The sequence below is a fragment of the Phocoena sinus genome, chromosome 6 (genome assembly GCF_008692025.1).
Source record: "Phocoena sinus isolate mPhoSin1 chromosome 6, mPhoSin1.pri, whole genome shotgun sequence".
In the NCBI taxonomy this organism is placed as follows: domain Eukaryota; kingdom Metazoa; phylum Chordata; class Mammalia; order Artiodactyla; family Phocoenidae; genus Phocoena; species Phocoena sinus.
Genome location: NC_045768.1, coordinates 55419972 through 55437347, shown reverse-complemented (window position 1 = coordinate 55437347; position 17376 = coordinate 55419972). Strand labels below are relative to the sequence as shown.

General features: G+C 41.9%; 1 protein-coding gene and 1 pseudogene across 2 annotated transcripts in view; one reads left to right on the top strand and one right to left on the bottom strand.

Moving 5' to 3' along the window:
• Positions 1-17376, top strand: part of GLIS3 (GLIS family zinc finger 3) — a 702615-nt gene that overhangs the window by 96309 nt on the left and 588930 nt on the right. The window contains exon 1 of one of the 2 annotated variants that reach the window (XM_032635006.1): positions 5307-5383. The exons of the other annotated variant lie outside the window; for it this stretch is intronic. The gene's annotated coding sequence lies outside the window, so the exon portion shown is untranslated. Of the gene's footprint in view, positions 1-5306; positions 5384-17376 lie in introns of those variants that run through there. 2 annotated transcript variants of the gene reach the window in all.
• LOC116755003 overlaps positions 1-17376 on the bottom strand; it is a 188896-nt pseudogene that overhangs the window by 97101 nt on the left and 74419 nt on the right.

Sequence of the window (17376 nt, the reverse complement as noted above, 5' to 3'; positions counted from 1 at the left end):
ATGGGATCACACAATTCCTTTGCTTGAAGGTAGTATCATTTACTTAAGCAGTGTAACTGATCTCCTGTTAATGGAACTGTTTACAATTAAAAATGGCCAAATATCGCATCCTGAGATTTACCCTTGCCGGGGATATAGCACACACTATTTCTTTTTTTTTTTTTTTTTTTGGCTGCACCGGGTATTAGTTGTGCCACGCAGAATCTTCGTTGTGGCATGTTTTTAGTTGCAGTATGCAGGATCTGTAGTCACAGCATGCAGGCTCTTAGTTGTGGCATGTGGGATCTTTAGTTGAGGCATACAGACTCTTAGTTGTGGCATGAGAACTCTTAGTTGCGGCATGTTAATTCTTAGTTGTGGCATGCATGCAGGGTCTAGTTCCCTGACCAGGGATCGAACCCGGCCCCCCTGCATTGGGAGCACAGAGTCTTACCCACTGGACCACCAGGGAAGTCCCACCACACACTATTTTTGAAGAGGGAGTTTTCTAATGTTCACTAAAAATACTGTGGTCCTAGGTTCTATCTAGTATTTCAGAATGAGCTTCAGAGAGAGACCAAAGGCCTACAGAGATTTAGAGAGGGATTAGCTGTCCTTTTTGGTAATAGTTCTTCAGTAGACTCAAGGATATCTTAAGATCAAATGAGAATAATCAAGTGTTTCCACTCTTACAAAGAGACCCTTGAATATACCATTCAGTTTTCAGCTGAGGTTTAACCCAGAAGGGCAGATTTTTAACTTGACTATGCATTTTGTGTCAACTGTATGTGTTTCAGCATTTAGTATACAAGTCTCTATAGGAATTCTATCCAGACTACTGTTGAACCAGAGTTACTAAAGGGGAATTTAAGCAAAGGATCAAGGACTATAGAACCTCTTTTGTAATATTGGACTGGGGGTCCTGCTCTGTGTCCTCATTCCTGGGAACGCTGTTGGAGCCTGGCATGAAGAATTGCCACGAGAGGTGGTAACCAGTTTATTAACCTCAACAGCCATCTAGCCCTTATGAGATTATCTTAGCTGGTACAAAGTGTTGATCAATGACAGTTGTATGTGTATATGTGTGTATTTTCAGAGCAGAAGAATTAAATGAATTTACTATGAGTAGAGCAAAGATACAAATGAAAAACCAGTATACTTAGAAATGTTGCTGAGTACCTATTTGTTGAGGATGTGATAGAGGTGGAAAGAATCCAGTCTGGATTAAATAGTGCTGGAGAAGCTGACCATTAAGGGGCCTTTTAATATTAATAGCTCAGACACTAAGAAACATCTCTTGGACAGGACCGTTGCTACTGCAGTATATAGGATTTCTGCTCCAAAATTTGTGTTTGACTTCTAAATGCCTTAAATATTCTTTTTTAATTAATTGATTGATTTTGGCTGCGTTGGGTCTGCGTTGCTGCATGCGGGCTTTTCTTTTTAGTTGCAGGGAGCCGGGTCTACTCTTCATTATGGTGCGTGGGCTTCTTATTGTGGTGGCTTCTCTTGTAGCAGAGCACGGGCTCTAGTCGCACGGGCTTCAGTAGCTGTGGCATGCAGGCTCAGTAGTTGTGGCACACAGGCTTAGTTGCTCTGCGGCATGTGGCATCTTCCTGGACGAGGGATCAAACCTGTGTCCCCTGCATTGGCAGGCAGATTCTTTTTTTGCGGTATGCGGGCCTCTCACTGTTGCGGCCTCTCCTGTTGCGGAGCACAGACTCCGGACGCGCAGGCTCAGCGGCCATGGCTCACGGGCCCAGCCGCTCTGCAGCATGTGGGACCTTCCTGGACCGGGGCACGAACCTGTGTCCCCTGCATCGGCAGGCGGACTCTCAACCACTGTGTCACCAGGGAACCCGTGTCCCCTGCATTGGCAGGCAGACTCTCAACCACTGCGCCACCAGGGAAGCCCCCAACAAATGTTTTTGATCATAAGAATAATGTTCAGACTTTTCCCCTATGAGGTAAGATCCCTTTCCCACTGGAGTCACTGAAGGTGGCAAACATATGACCATGAGCAACTTTAAGGGAAATTCATCATAAAGTGCCTTTTTTACTGTTGTTTGAAAAATAAGCTGTTGCTATAGGATTTTAATAAAACTGGCCCCATGCCGAGATGGAAAGCATGTGGTCATCAACTACAAAGGGAGCTTCAGCTGAGAGGGCTCATTTGGGGATGAAAATTGTCTTCCTGTTTTCTTACTGCATCAGTGATACAGCAGTTTCTTTTATAATTTCCAGTTGTGCACAAGCCAGTCAGAAGAAAAATGAATTTCCTTTCCTCCCTAGCTGAGAGAATATTCTTTTGAACCAGGGAAAGAAAGATAAACAGAAGAAGGAAAGAAAGAAGTAAGGAAAAAATCCATGGTAAAAAGTATATTTAAAAAATCCTCCCCCTCCACTGGTTTCAGGGAAGAGAGATTAGTTTGATATACAGCTTGTTTTAGATCTTATCTTAACCAGATAAGTTGCTTCACCAGGCACATGAGGTTGTTGGGGGGAACTGATGAGCACTTTTTAGTGATTCAGTATCGTGTAAGTAAATATATCCTCGTTCACTGACCATTTATCTCGTTTATTTCTGCTTACAAGCTAGAAAAAGAATATCAGTTGATCGTTGGAATTTCACTTGGATTTTCTCATAAAACTGTTCACACATTTTATTTCTTTTGGATGGGGAGAAGAGAGATAACATTCCAAACTTGCAAAAACAAAATAAAAACTTCAAAGATTACAAGGTCCTTCTCTTCATCGTCAGGGAAGGAGCTTCAAATTAGGCTGTAGATTTTCTACTGATGTGCAACCAAATTCAGGGTTTTGAGGTGTAATAGAGTCATCGTGTTACAAGGTCAGGAAATGTGGTTAGGAGCTTTCACTGACTTTTGATGCCAAGCCTTCCCAGATATATTTGCAAGGTTGGAGCAAGGTGAAGTGAGGACTGCTTATAGAGTGACTAGGGTAGGAATGTGGGGATCTGGAAGCTTGAGCTTCCACTCAGGGTTTATCCGAGGATTGATCTTGGCCCCTTGGGTGAATTACCCAGGAAGGAACAGTTCATACATCACAGCTTTGTAAATCTAAATCTCTGTGCATGTAGAACCTTGTTGACACTCGTTATGGAAGTGAAAGAGACCAACCATCAAATAATTTTTTTATAAGAACTTTTGTCTCAGATTGAGTTTCCTAGGAAAATGGGACATTACCTTCAAGGGAGTGAGGGAAACAAGATTGGGCAGAAATAGAAATTGAACTGCCCTGCAATTGCAAGAGAGATTTCAGCCAATCTTTGGGATCATCAGAGGGATCCTTTCTTGACGCTAGAGGGCCAGACTCTTGGTACTCCCCTCCATCCACCAGCCATTACGTAAAGACTGCCCACAGGGAGGGGTATAACCTTGAGTGAAGCCGCTCCCTTCTGCAGAGAGCAATTCCCCAAGAGGGGCAGCTGGGAGCTGTCAACGGCCACCATTGCCAGCAGCAACACTCTCAGGAATGAGGGGTTTTGTTTGTTTTTTTTTTCCATTTATAAAATAGGGCCAGTACTATCAACTTTATGGGGTTAATATAAAGAGTAAATGAGGTAATCCTTGTAAAGGGCCAAAGCTGGCATGGTAAATGCCAAGAGCTTAATGCATATTAGCAGTTATTATTTAAATGATAGCAATTTAATATTAATAATATTTGTAAAAGTGTTATTAGCCATCAGCCACATCCGTCTGAGAGTGTGTATTTTCCGGGTGCAAGATGCAGGCGGACTTCGGGAGAGTGACAGTGTCTCTGAGATGGATCATGTTTTTCTTATTCTTCAGTGTATTTTTTTTTTTTTTTTTTTTTGCAGTACTCGGGCCTCTCACTGTTGTGACCTCTCGCATTGCAGAGCACAGGCTCTGGACACGCAGGCTCAGCGGCCATGGCTCACGGGCCCAGCCGCTCCGCGGCATGTGGGATCCTCCTGGACCGGGGCACGATCCCGTGTCCCCTGCATCGGCAGGCGGACTCTCAACCACTGCGCCACCAGGGAAGCCTGTTTTTCTTATAACAACCAAATGTAGTCAGTCATGTGCTCTTCTGTTGTTGTATCCCTTCACTCTTGGAAGACATGTTGAGACACAGAGCCCTTTGCTGTCAAACAATCTAAAAGCCAGGGGTGGGTCAGACGCTTAGATGGTGCCTCCAGTGTTTCTAAGCCTGCTGCCTCCTTGGGAACAAACAGTGCTGTCTGTACAAGGCAAGTGCCCTTGTTGAATAAGGATGGCAGAGGGAAATGATGACTTCGTTAGGAGATGGAGAATAGCCTAGGTAGGCTTTAATTTCTGTAATTTAAATTTTTGCAAATTCTGGTATTCTATTAAAATTCTATCTATCTGACATTTGTGTCAGCATGAAAAAGAGTAAGAATACATATATTGGTACTTGCTTTTTTTAACATGAAGCTTAATTATTTTCCAGTGTAATTATTGACTGAGGTGGAGACCAGGGTAGCCTACAGTTCTCAGTTCAATAACTCTTTTTTAAAATTATAGATACTTTTATTTATTTATTTGAAATTGATTGTTTTCATTTTTTTTCTCTAGTTGCGGTGAGCAGGGGCTACTCTACGTTGCAGTGCGTGGGCTTCTCATTGTGGTGGCTTTTCTTGTTGTGGAGCATGGGCTCTAGGCACGTGGGCTTCAGTAGTTGTGGCTCGCGGGCTCAGTAGTTGTGGCTCACGGGCTCAGTAGTTGTGGCTCGCGGGCTCAGTAGTTGTGACACACGGGCTTAGTTGCTCTGTGGCATGTAGGATCTTCCCGGACCAGGGCTCAAACCTCTGTCCCCTGCATTGGCAGGCAGATTCTTAACCACTGCGCCACCAAGGAATTCCCTCAGTTCAATAGTTCTTGATGTTAACTTCAGCAGAATTCTATGTCTGCTTATTGTACTCCCAGGAGCCATTGCAGGCAACTCTACCTTTTAAAATAAATGTTAGTTCTAAAATTAAATTGAAAGCTGGGTCTTGGCATCTCATGAGTACTGTGTACTCCCAAGTTATTTCTATGAAATGTTAAATAAAACATTTATTGGCTATGTTGCCCCTGTCACCAGGCAGAAGCTGTTATTCCTCTGCATATGGGAGGAATCATTGTAAGGTGATGAAAGGTGAGCAGTAGCTCCTCAGAGGAGTCAGCCAGAAAGATTGTACGCCTTAGTCTCATTATAGTAGAAATAACCATCAGAAATCTGTCCTGATCTTTGCCCTGAAGGAATGTAAGCAGCTGTTCCTGACTTCCTGAGGCTACTGGTTCCAAAAGCAGTTCAGGTGAATCTACAAGGTCAAAGTGGAAGAGGAAACAGAAAAGGTCTGATGAGCCACATGCCAGTTCCAGGCACTCCAGCGGTGGAGCCAGTAAGAGGTTGGGAAAAAGTAGGTACAGGGCTTCCCTGGTGATGCAGTGGTTAAGAATCCACCTGGCAATGCAGGGGACACGGGTTCAATTCCCTAGCCCAGGAAGATCCCACATGCCATGGAGCAACTAAGCCCGTGTGCCACAACTGCTGAGCCCATGTGCTACAGCTACTGAAGCCCATGCACCTAGAGCCCGTGCTCCACAACAAGAGAAGCCACCACAATGAGAAGCCTGTGTACCACAACGAAGAGTAGCCCCCGCTCGCCACAACCAGAGAAAAGCCCGTGTTCAGTGAAGACCCGACGCAACCAAAAATAAAATAAATTTAAAAAAAAGAAATAAGTGCATGAGGAGATTCACATGTATGTATCTATGGGTGTGCACAGCTGTGGGCATTCCTGACATTTGGGGTTTAGTACATGCTGGAACAACTGTTAAAATTAACTTGGTTGGAGGGAGCTACTTTCAGTCCCCAGAGACTGGTAGCTAGGATGACAACCCAGATGAGGTATTTGAAGTCTCCCTTTGGTGAATGCAAACCTCTGTCTCTATAAGCTGGCATAGTCTTACCAGATGGAAATGCCAAGGATGGGACTAGTGACAAGTTTTAAGGACTTAGGGACCCAGCCATCTCCTAAACTACGCCAGCCTGGGATTTAGGGACCTGGCTGTCTCCTGAACTGCAGCCAGAGTGGAAGGTTTTGGAGTGGAGGAGTGCAGGCAGCAGCAGCAGAGGGAGCCCCCTGTGAATTCCGTAAGATAACTCTGGTTGTTAGTAAGATTTTACATGTTATGGGGACATTTTTCACACCCATCTAATCTGCTCTGAATAGAGATTTCACTGTATAGGGTTGTCTATGTGAATGCCAGACAGACTGCAACCCAGACACATATGTTAAAACACACATATGCACACACATGTAATGTGCACAGATACCTGTGTGCTCATCCCTCTGGGAGCATTTGTAGAGATTCTCACTGTATGAGGTATATCAGGACCACATGAATGTGATGCACAGACTGCAAAATTTCTGATGTAAATAGGTAGACTTTAAGAATGATGAAGGCAAAGGTTTTTGTCTCTTTTGGTCAATGATATATCCCCAGTACATAGAAGAGTGCCAGCACATATTAGGTGCACAATAAATATTTGTTGAATGAGATAGGTAATATTTCACCACCAATAACAGCAGCACCGGGCTTCCCTGGTGGCACAGTGGTTGAGAGTCCGCCTGCCGATGCAGGGGACACGGGTTTGTGCCCCGGTCCGGGAAGATCCCACATGCCGCGGGGCGGCTGGACCCGTGAGCCATGGCCGCTGAGACTGCGTGTCTGGAGCCTGTGCTCCGCAACGGGAGAGGCCACAACAGTGAGAGGCCCGCATACCGCAAAAAACCCCCAAAAAACAAAAAAAAACAATAACAGCAGCACCACCTATACTACCAAGAACAATTACACCAGCGAACTAGAGAATTTCACAGGACGAGGAGCACTTCAACTTGGGAAGGTACTTAGCATGTTGCTTGGTATGTGATCCTTAATTACTGAATGAATGGGGGAACTTTTGTATTACTCTAGTTTTTTTTAAATACAAAAGTAATACCTGGCCATGGTAAAAAAAAAAAAAAAACAAACCCAAACGTTAAAAAAGAGTATAGGGCTTCCCTGGTGGTGCAGTGGTTGAGAGTCCGCCTGCCGATGCAGGGGACACGGGTTCGTGCCCCGGTCTGGGAGGATCCCACATGCCGCGGAGCGGCTGGGCCCGTGAGCCATGGCCGCTGAGCCTGCGCGTCCGGAGCCTGTCCTCCGCAACGGGAGAGGCCACAACAGTGAGAGGCCCGCGTAACGCATAAAAAAAAAAAAAAAAAAAAAAAAAAAAAAAAAAAAAAAAAGAGTATATAACAAAAAGTAGAATTCCTCATCACTCTGGCCACTAGTCTCACTTTCCAGAAGCAACTAGTATTTACAGTTCATGTGTGTGTAGGGGAACATACTCTACACTGTTCTGTCCTTGCCTTTGTTGTGTTTAATGTCTTTCCTTATCAGATTATATAGATCTACCTCATTTTTTTTCAACAAAGGCATAAAATACCCATAGAATTGTATCATGTAGATGTAACATAACTTATTTAATTGGCCTCCAGTAGTTGAAAGTTGCACCCTTCTGAAATGTCACTTGACATTTCAAACAATGTAACAGTGAACATCTTTGTCATGCTTCAAGGGCACCATTGCCAAAGCCTCAATGGGAATGGTGCCACCTGGTCCAGCACTGTGTAATGCAGTGGTCCTGAGCCTTATACTTAGTCTTTGCACACATGTCCAAGTGTTTCTGTAGGATAAATTTCTAGAAGGACAATTGCTTGCCCAAAGCCTATGCTCAGTGTGAAGTTTGATAGCTAATCTCCATAATGTTGAATGATGTTAACATGAATCAACTGATTAGTCGTTTGTGGGAGTCTGTATTAGCCAGAGAAATAGAATGTCTACCTATCTATATATCGATATCTATTTATCTGTCTCCTATTGGTTCTCTCTCTCTCTATGTGTGTGTGTGTGTATGTATATAAAGAGATTTATTATAAGGATTTGGCTCATATGATTATGGATGGTGAAAAGTCCCAAGATTTGCAGTTGGCAAAGAGGAGACCCAGGTGAACTGATGCTATAAGTTCCAGTCCAAGTCTGACTCTGAAGGCCGGAGCTGGATGTCCTAGCTAGAAGAGAGTCAGGCAGAGGGGAGCAAATTCTCCTCTTACTTACCTTTTGTTCTGTTGAGGCCTTCAGATTGGATGAGGCCCACCTACTTTGGGGAGAGCAATCTGCTTTACTCAATCTACCAATTCAACTGTTAATTTCATCCAGAAACACCCTCACAGACACACCCAGAATAATGTTTAATCAAACATCTGAGCACCCTGTGACCCAGTCAAGTTGACAGATAAAATTAACCATTGCAGTGTACTCACTTTTATTATTTTTTAAATAAATTTATTTACTTATTTATTTTTATTTTTGGCTGTGTTGGGTTTTCGTTGCCCCGCGTGGGCTTCCTCTAGTTGCGGTGAGCAGGGGCTACTCTTTGTTGCGGTGCACAGGCCTCCCATTGCAGTGGCTTCTCTTGTTATGGAGCATGGGCTCTAGGCATGCAGGCTTCAGTAGTTGTGGCACTCGGGTTCAGTAGTTGTGGAGTACAGGCTTAGTTCTGTGGCATGTGGGCTTTTCCCGGACCAGGGCTTGAACCTGTGTCCCCTGAATTGGCAGGTGGATTCTTAACCACTGTGCCACCAGGGAAGACTGCTACTCACTTTTTTTTTTTTTTTTTTTTTTTTTTTTTTGGTACGCGGGCCTCTCACTGTTGTGGCCTCTCCCATTGCGGAACACAGGCTCTGGACGCGCAGGCTCAGCGGCCGTGGCTCATGGGCCCAGCTGCTCTGCGGCATGTGGGATCTTCCCGGACTGGGGCACGAACCTGCGTCCCCTGCATCGGCAGGCGGACTCTCAACCACTGCGCCACCAGGGAAGCCCTGCTACTCACTTTTAAAATGCAACTTGAGACTAAAATATGACTTTTATTTTTATCCTATTTGCATAAGTAAATGCACTAATACTCAATGATTTGTATGTGTTAAATTTTGTTTTCAGATTCTTGGTCTTTGAACACTATAAGATTTAGTTCTAGTGAGTATATTCTACCTTTTAAAACACTTGTTAATGTATTATGATAAAGCTAACCCTAGCTCCTGGCATAATGCTCTCCCATGAAAGTCTAATTTAACCTTCCTTTTACATACGTAATATTGCAAACATCAATGGGCATTTTACATCCAAAGGGCTTTGGGTTCAAACCTTTAGAGATTTCCTTACTGATGTTTCTCAGCTGTTACTTCAGCAAATTCCAAATTCACTCTTGGTGATTTTTATAGCTATGATAGCCATTCAATTTCATTTATAAATGAAATAAGTGGCCTATGATCATATACTCTTTGCAAAGCCTGATGCACTCTGTTGAATGTGTTTTGTTCCCTCTGTATTTTTAAAAGCAGTAGCTGCACTAGAGACAGCTTGACCTTACCGTGAGAAATAGCATTTTATCATGAAACTTGGCAGAGCCTTCAATTTCCTCCCGTTTAATATCTGTCATTCATTCCCATTGTCCAGGAAATATTCTCTCTGCTCTCCATGTGAAAGTTGTTATCTCTGGTGGCAGATACAACTTCTTTGAGGCCAGATCATCCTCATCCCACAGCTCAATCATGTAGCATTGCCGGACCCCTGTGGAAAACCAATCATGTTCTTTAAAGTGTGGCTGGAAAGTTAATGATGTAAAAGAAAGACACTGGATCCCCTAAACATACCATTAAGTTCCTGCCCACTTCCCCTAAATTGTGTGCCAATCTCTTTGACCCTGCTTATGAATCCAGCAGGCATAAAATAGAGGCTGAAATGAAAGGAAGAGGTCTTACTTACCATATCAAAGTATTGAGCTAGAAGGGACCTTAGACTTTGTCTAATCATAAACCTTCATTATAAAGACAAGAAAGCTGAGGCCCAGAGAGGGGAACTGACTTGACCAAGATCACTCAGCTAATTGGTGTTGGAGCTGGGGCTGGAAAACATATATGTTTATTGACTAATTTAACTGATATGTAATTTGCATACCATAAAATGCAGAGAACTGAGATGTCCAGTTGATGCATTTTGATTAATGGATATTTCTATGTAATCATAGCTAACACACCCACGTCCAATCAAGATATAGAATATTTCTGAGGAATTTTCCATATATTTCTTTCTAGTTAAAAGTAGGTTTTTCACTTCTGATCTAGTGTTTTTGCTGCCACTGACCTTTTCACCATCATATAGGTATGCTTACCATTTGATGAAAAGAGCCCAGGGCCAGAAACAGGGTATATGGGTTCTCCTTCCAGTTCTTGTTCAATTAACTGTATGATATTAGGCAAGCAGTTTCACTGAGTCAGTGTCTCTCGCTATTATAGGATGGCGTCCGGTGGGGAGCCAGATTGTAAAGGTGATAAAGCTTGCCTTTGGTTCTTCCTACCCTTCTTTTCTGAAATCTTTCTTATCTGGGCTGTGAAGTGTTGCTAGTTCTATCTAATTCCAACTACATTCTGTACGTTGTTTTGATCTAGCTAAGTACCATTACAAAGTAAGCTGAGTAGTCTGTTTTATGTCAAGGTATTAATAACTTTGTTCCTGGAAATGCTTGTGTTTAATAATCATAGGGACATCTACAGTTTATTGGAACCTACACTGTATATCAGGCATGTGTTAAGTACTCTATATATGTTGCCTAAATGGATGTTGCCTTATAGGAGCTCTATAAAGTTGTTGGGTCTATAAAGTTGTTGTTTAGGAGCTCTATAAAGTTGTTGGTTGTAAGGCCAGTCTGAGGCTCAAGTAGGTTGTCATTGGCCCATAATTGCACAGCTAGTAAGTAGCAGAGTTTGCACTGGGACCCAGATCTGCCCAACTCCACAATCAGGACACTTTCCATTCCCCTTCCTGCCTCAGGGAACTCTTGAAGATGACAGTGACTTCACCCAAAGGAATAACTCTTTGAAGTTAGAATTTGAGGTAGTATATCTTTCTGGAGGGAGAATGACATCTGACCGGGGAGCTCATGGACAACATATGCATCACCCCAGGCCTGTCAGTGTGGTTGTTCTCCTGGTCCCAGGACCACAGTGAGAAAGGCCTGAGAAAGCCCTGTGAACAGTGCACTGCTTTGCATGAGTTGTATGTTTAACTGTGTCTGGACAATTCTGTGCACTGGGGTTTTGGACTCAGTAAGATGGAGCAAATGGATTTTGGAGGGCAAGTATTTATTACAGCCAATATCGCCTATAAAAATTGAGATTTCAGGCCAGAGTATAGAACTATGTTAATTACAGGAAAAGAGAAAGGAATCATCATGCACTCACTCAAGGAAGTAACTCTGGCTAAGGACCTCATGCCTACTAAAGGGGTGCTCTGTCCTCTTCCCCACAACATAAAGAGAGGTTTCCTGGTTTAACGGAATGAACTGAATCTTATTCACAAAGAAAATGATTAGGAAGTTTTGCCTGAGGGAATACTCAAGAGTTTCTATTGGGGTATCTAATTTCATTCATATACCTTTGCTTCTAGTTGTCTGACTTGCAAGTTTAGCATAGTATTCTCTTTTAAAAGCCCTATTTTAAAAGTCCTATTGGGGGCTTCCCCAGTGGCCAGTGGTTAAGAATCCGCCTGCCAATGCAGGTGATGCAGGTTTGAGCCCTGGTCCGGGAAGATCCCACATGCCGCGGAGCAACTAAGCCCGTGAACCACAACTACTGAGCCTGCTCTCTAGAGCTCATGTGCCGCAACAACTAAAGCCCACACGCCTGGAGCCCGTGCTCCACAACAAGAGAGGCCGCTGCAGTGAGAAGACGACGTGCCGCAGTGAAGAGTAGCCCCCGCTCGCCGCAACTAGAGAAAAGCCCACGTGTAGCAACAAAGACCTAAGGCAGCCAAAAATAAATAAATTTATTTTAAAAAATATACTAAAAAAAAAAAATCCCTCTTGGGTATTAAGAGTTTTCCTGAAGTGGTACAGAGGAGACATGAGAAATAAAGCAACTCAACAGATAGAGGTGCCAAATTAAGTACAGCATATGTAATTCAGAGCATACTATCCCCTTGCAGGGGATATGCAGGCCCCAGGAGAAACAGCTGAGAACAATTCTGTTGTGTGGTTTATGGGAGGAATCTAGATCTAGCTCAAGAGCATCCCGGACTCTAGCCTACTACTGATTAAGACCCCCTTTTGGGTAACTTCTTGACCTTGGACCTGTTGAGAGACACTCTCAGGCAAGGAATCAGTGCAATCCTTAGTTTTGTTAGTAATGCACAGCTACACATGCCACCCTTTGGCCAATACCCAGAAGCAGTTCTGAAAATGCCTTAGTCATTTTTGAGCTGGGCTGAATCCAGAGACAAACCCTGGCCCCTGAACTTTGGAAATGCTGAGGCTCACTAGACTTGATTAGTTTTGGTGCTGGTGAACTTCAACACCTCCTTCTCATCTTTTAAAAAAAGCTGCCTGAGGTCAGAGGCCTGAGACTTCAGAAAAGCAGATCATACAGCATGCAGCTGCATTCACAACAAGACAGTGGAGGCTTTGAGGGTTGCTTGCCTATAGAAGTTTGCCCCCAACTGTGGTTTTGCCTGGTCAGTGGGGCACAGAAGTCTGATTGCCTTTGCATCAACAGTTTTAGCCTTTAGTGGCACAGAGGTATCAAGACAGAACAGTTCTCAGAGTCTGAGAGAAAAAGAGGTTGGGTCAAGTTGTGTTTGTTTGCTCAGGGATAAAAGATGAAACCGAGTCTTGGGAGGTGGCTGCCATACTCCAGGCTGGCATAACTTTCCAGAGAGCTAACTGACCTCCTGACCAAACCAATAAACCAACAAACCACTAAGAACTAGAGCTCTGAAGGAGGACCCCATATCTTAGCCTGAAGAGTCGCCACTTACACCTGTTAAATGTATAGACAGTAGGACTTGTTTTGCGCAAAGGGATGTTTTTCTTTCACAGTTCACAAAATCTTTCAGTGGTTCACCAAGCAAAAAATATTTATTTTTGGCAATGTCTGAGAATATTCATTTATGACCAATTCATTCTTTTGACCACTCCATCAAAGTGTTGTTTCCTGGAGTCTGTGGCACAAAGGTACAAGGGCAAGCTGAACTGCCCAATAACACACCTAGCCCTTCAGGCCTGCCTTGCTCCTGATTATCTCTGTGCCCATGAAAGCCTATAGGTGGCCAATGGAAGAAATCTCTCTACATAGAGACAGCCTAACCCAAGACAGAGTTCATTTAATGACCATCTGTAAGAGGCATGGCTATTTGGTTACCATTCTGTACTCTCTGATACTGGAGATCAGGAAAGTCTCTTGGTTTTACCCCCAAGATATCCCACTGTGCCCCAGCCAACTGTGTTCTCGTGCCCTCACAGGCCAAACAATCCAAGCTGAACTGTGAGCTACTTTAAAATTGGAGATCAATGATGGAGACCTTACATAAAAAGCCTAATGTAGGGCTTCCCTGGTGGCGCAGTGGTTGAGAGTCCGCCTGCCGATGCAGGGGACATGGGTTCGTGCCCCGGTCCGGGAAGATCCCACATGCCGTGAAGCGGCTGGGCCCATGAGCCATGGCCGCTGATCCTGCACGTCCGGAGCCTGTGCTCCGCAACGGGAGAGGCCACAGCAGTGAGAGGCCCGCGTACCGCAAAAAAAAAAAAAAAAAGCCTGATGTAATTTTAGTCGCCACGGGCCAGCCTCAGGTTTTCCCCTTGTTCCTGAGCCATATGCCTTCATGACCTTGAGAAAATCAGTTAGCCACCCAAAAGAGGGTGTTACTGGGTGTTGCCTGAGCTTTACTGATGTTAGCAAGGCTCAAGACATGGCTGCATTTTTTATTTAAAGGAGGAATACTGTGAACCAAGACAAGCTTCTTCTATAATGACAAAAATACACCTTTCCACATCAGTTGTGAATCTGACTTCATAAACATGATAGTTCAAGTTTACACTGAACACTTCATGAATCGGAGGATATTTTAAAAAATGATCTAGCTTACTTATTTCTTAACCAAGAACAGCTATTAACCCTCTAGAGATTAAATTAAATCTCTTAGATCCAAACACAACTCAAATAGAAGCACTATTAGTTTAATTTTTTCTCCAGATTCAGAATCCAGAAATTTTTTAAAAAAGAAAACTGTGCATTCATTTTCTCTGAACATGACTTCTTTGTGGTCCAGATTTCTAGCTCAGATATAAAATTAAATTCTTTGAAGAGGTTCAGAAACTAATTTTAAAAACCTAAGGCTTATCAATAAGTGACAGTACTTTGGGTACCATTTTATACTCCCTATTTCTAGCCACCACAATATTTTGTTCAAAACAAAATCTTTCATTGTCATTTAATGTCCATCATTAGGCAATACAGATTATAAACTTTTTGCTCTTTTTGCCCATGAAAACTACTAATTCTTGTCAGTTAAATGGAAAGTTTATTTTCAGTGTAAAATCTGAATAATAAAGAATTCTTAGAGAAAGGTATTTTTGTGTTTTAAAATATATATTTGAATACTTTGTAATAAGCTCAAGCACTAAACAGTATTTTCTCAACTGTGTAAAAGATTTTTCCTCACCCCTCCCTTCTTGATTTATATTTTGTTTGTTTTTAATTTTGGAAATTTAAAAAATACAGAACGGTGTGAAAAATAATAGACCATTACCCAATACCCACTAACATTTTATTATATTTACTTTTAGTATTTTTTTAATTAAAAAATAAGACATTTTAGATCAAATTGAAGTCCCCTTTGTTCTACATTATCTTATCCCATTCCCAGGGACAGTTGCTGTTATGAATTTAAGATATATTCTTAAAATACTTTTAATACTTTTTATGTGCATACTTATATATCAAAGGAAAATATGTACTAGTGTATGTGTGTGTTTTTTAAAATTAATTTTTATTAGCGTCTAGTTGCTTTACAATGTTGTGTTAGTTTCTGCTGTGTGTGTTTTAAATGTGCAAGAGGGACAGTTTACCCTACATATATTTTTTTGTATATATCATCTTACAAGTTGCTTTTGTCATTCAATATTGATTTAACCATGAATATCTTGATTAGTGGATGAGTCTTCTTTGCTTATATTATTTATAGTATATGACATATTTGGAATTACTTACACCATTTTAGTTTTTTTTGTTTGCTTTTGTTTTTCCATTTTGCTTGCTTTTCCCCTCTCTTCTCAACTTCTATTAGATGGTCACATTTCTTTATTTTCCCTTTTTTACTAGTTTGAAAGTTACACATTCTATTTCTAGTCCTTTAGTAAGTACCTTTAAAATTTTGTTATACATAACTCACATTATTTTAAAATAAATACTGAAGTTAATTTATACTATCCTTCTAAACAAGGAATTTAGCACATTTTTACTATAGAAAATCCTCTTCAGTCTCCCATATTAACTGTTGTTTAGAGTTTTAGTTCTACCTTGTTTTTAAATACAAAAGAGTGTTTGTTATTGTTAGCTAACATTTTTACAGTTGTTTTGTTTGTTTTCTTTTCTCACCATTGCTGTTGAATTCCATCCTTCATTCTGCCTTCTTGTTCTTTCTTGCTAAAGTCTCTCTTTCAGTAGTTCTTTTGGTGAGGATCAGTTAACTCTCTTGGGCTTTGGATGTATAAAACGTGTATTTATATTACTTTCATTCTTGAGTGATCATTTATCTGTGGATAGAATTCTATTGTGTCAGTTTTTACCCTTGAATACTTTGAAGATGTAATTCATTCTCTTCTGGTATCTGTTGCTTCCAAAGAGAAGTTTGCTGTTAGCCTGCAGCCGGTCTAAATGTGTGATTTTTAATTTTTAGATAATCTGCCTTCTCTTTCTGTTCTATTTTCTCTTAATATTCTGTAGTTTCACTACAATGTGTCAATGTTTTGGAATTGTTTTTATTTAACCTGCTCGTGACTCAGTGTGGTTCTTATTTATTTTTTAAACTTAAGTATTTCTTTGGTTCTAAAATTCTCATCCATTATCTCTTTAAATGTTGCCTCTTTCCTATTTCTCTATTCCATTCTTTTGGAATTTCTACTAGAATTATACTTTTCCCCTTTCTTTCCTCCATATCTCTTAGTGTCTTGTTCAAATTCTTAATTTTTAAAGTTTATCTGTGCTATGTTTGCTGTTTTTTCAGCTCTTGGTTCACTAATTCTCAGTTGTTTCTTTTTTTATTTAAATGAACATATTTTTATTTCTTGTATTTCTACTCAGTTCTTTTTTTTATATATAAATTTATTTATTTATTGGCTGTGTTGTGTCTTCATTGCTGTGCACAAGCTTTCTCTAGTTGCAACAAGTGGGGGCTACTCTTTGTTGCGGTGTGTGGGCTTCTCATTGCAGTGGCTTCTTTTTGTTCTGGAGCACAGGCTCCAGGCACGTGGGCTGCAGTAGTTGTGACACGCAGGCTCAATAGCTGTGGCTCGTGGGCTCTAGAGCGCAGGCTCAGTAGTTGTGGTACACGGGCTTAGTTGCTCCACAGCATATGGGATCTTCCCAGACCAGGGCTTGAACCCGTGTCCCCTGCATTGGCAGGCGGATTCTTAACCACTGCGCCACCAGGGAAGTCCCTCTACTCAGTTCTTTTCCAAATCCAATAGTTCTGGTTTCATAATCTATTTTTAGATTAGAGGTTTCTATTTTTCCCCTTTGTGATAAGGATACTGTTTTAAAAATATTTTCAGGTGTTTTATTTTCCTGTCCTGAAAATCTTATCACCCACATTGCAGTGTGACTGGCAGAAAAAGGGTTGGGAAATGCCCACCATATTTTAAAAAGACATTAATCAGTTTTTATCACCAAGTTAGGTTTTCTCTGAATCCACAACAAGAAAATAAGCTTGAAGTCCAGTCTCCTTTAAATGTAAAGAAGTTATTCTAACCAGCCTTGAGGTCTAAGCAAGAAGCCAGAATCAGTAGGGAAAGTGAAAGTCCAAAACCCACCACTTTAATACCTGCGTATAGGCAGGACCAGCTACATGGATGTGCACCCTGGCCAGTCACACAGGGACTCATGCTTAGAAGGGACCCATACTTGGTTTAATGCTCTGCTGTTACCATCTTGAAATTCCTAATAATTTTTACGCAAGGGGCCCTTATTCATTTTGCACTGGGCTCTGAAAATTATGTAGCTGGTTCTGATACTAGGGGAAATGCTGAGAGACAGGAAGAGGAAGTAAAAGAAAAATTAACTTTTGTTGGCCCCAGGGCATCATGGGTAGAAGAGGCAAGAGAAACAGTGAGTGAGACATATATAGATTCACTTCCTCCTTGGCACAGGAAAGAGGATATTATAAGATGGAGAGGAACGCCAGGAGGGGTCCTTTTGTCCCATTTCACACTTTGGACTCTGGAAGGGAAATTCAATCCCCCACCTCTAAAATGGAG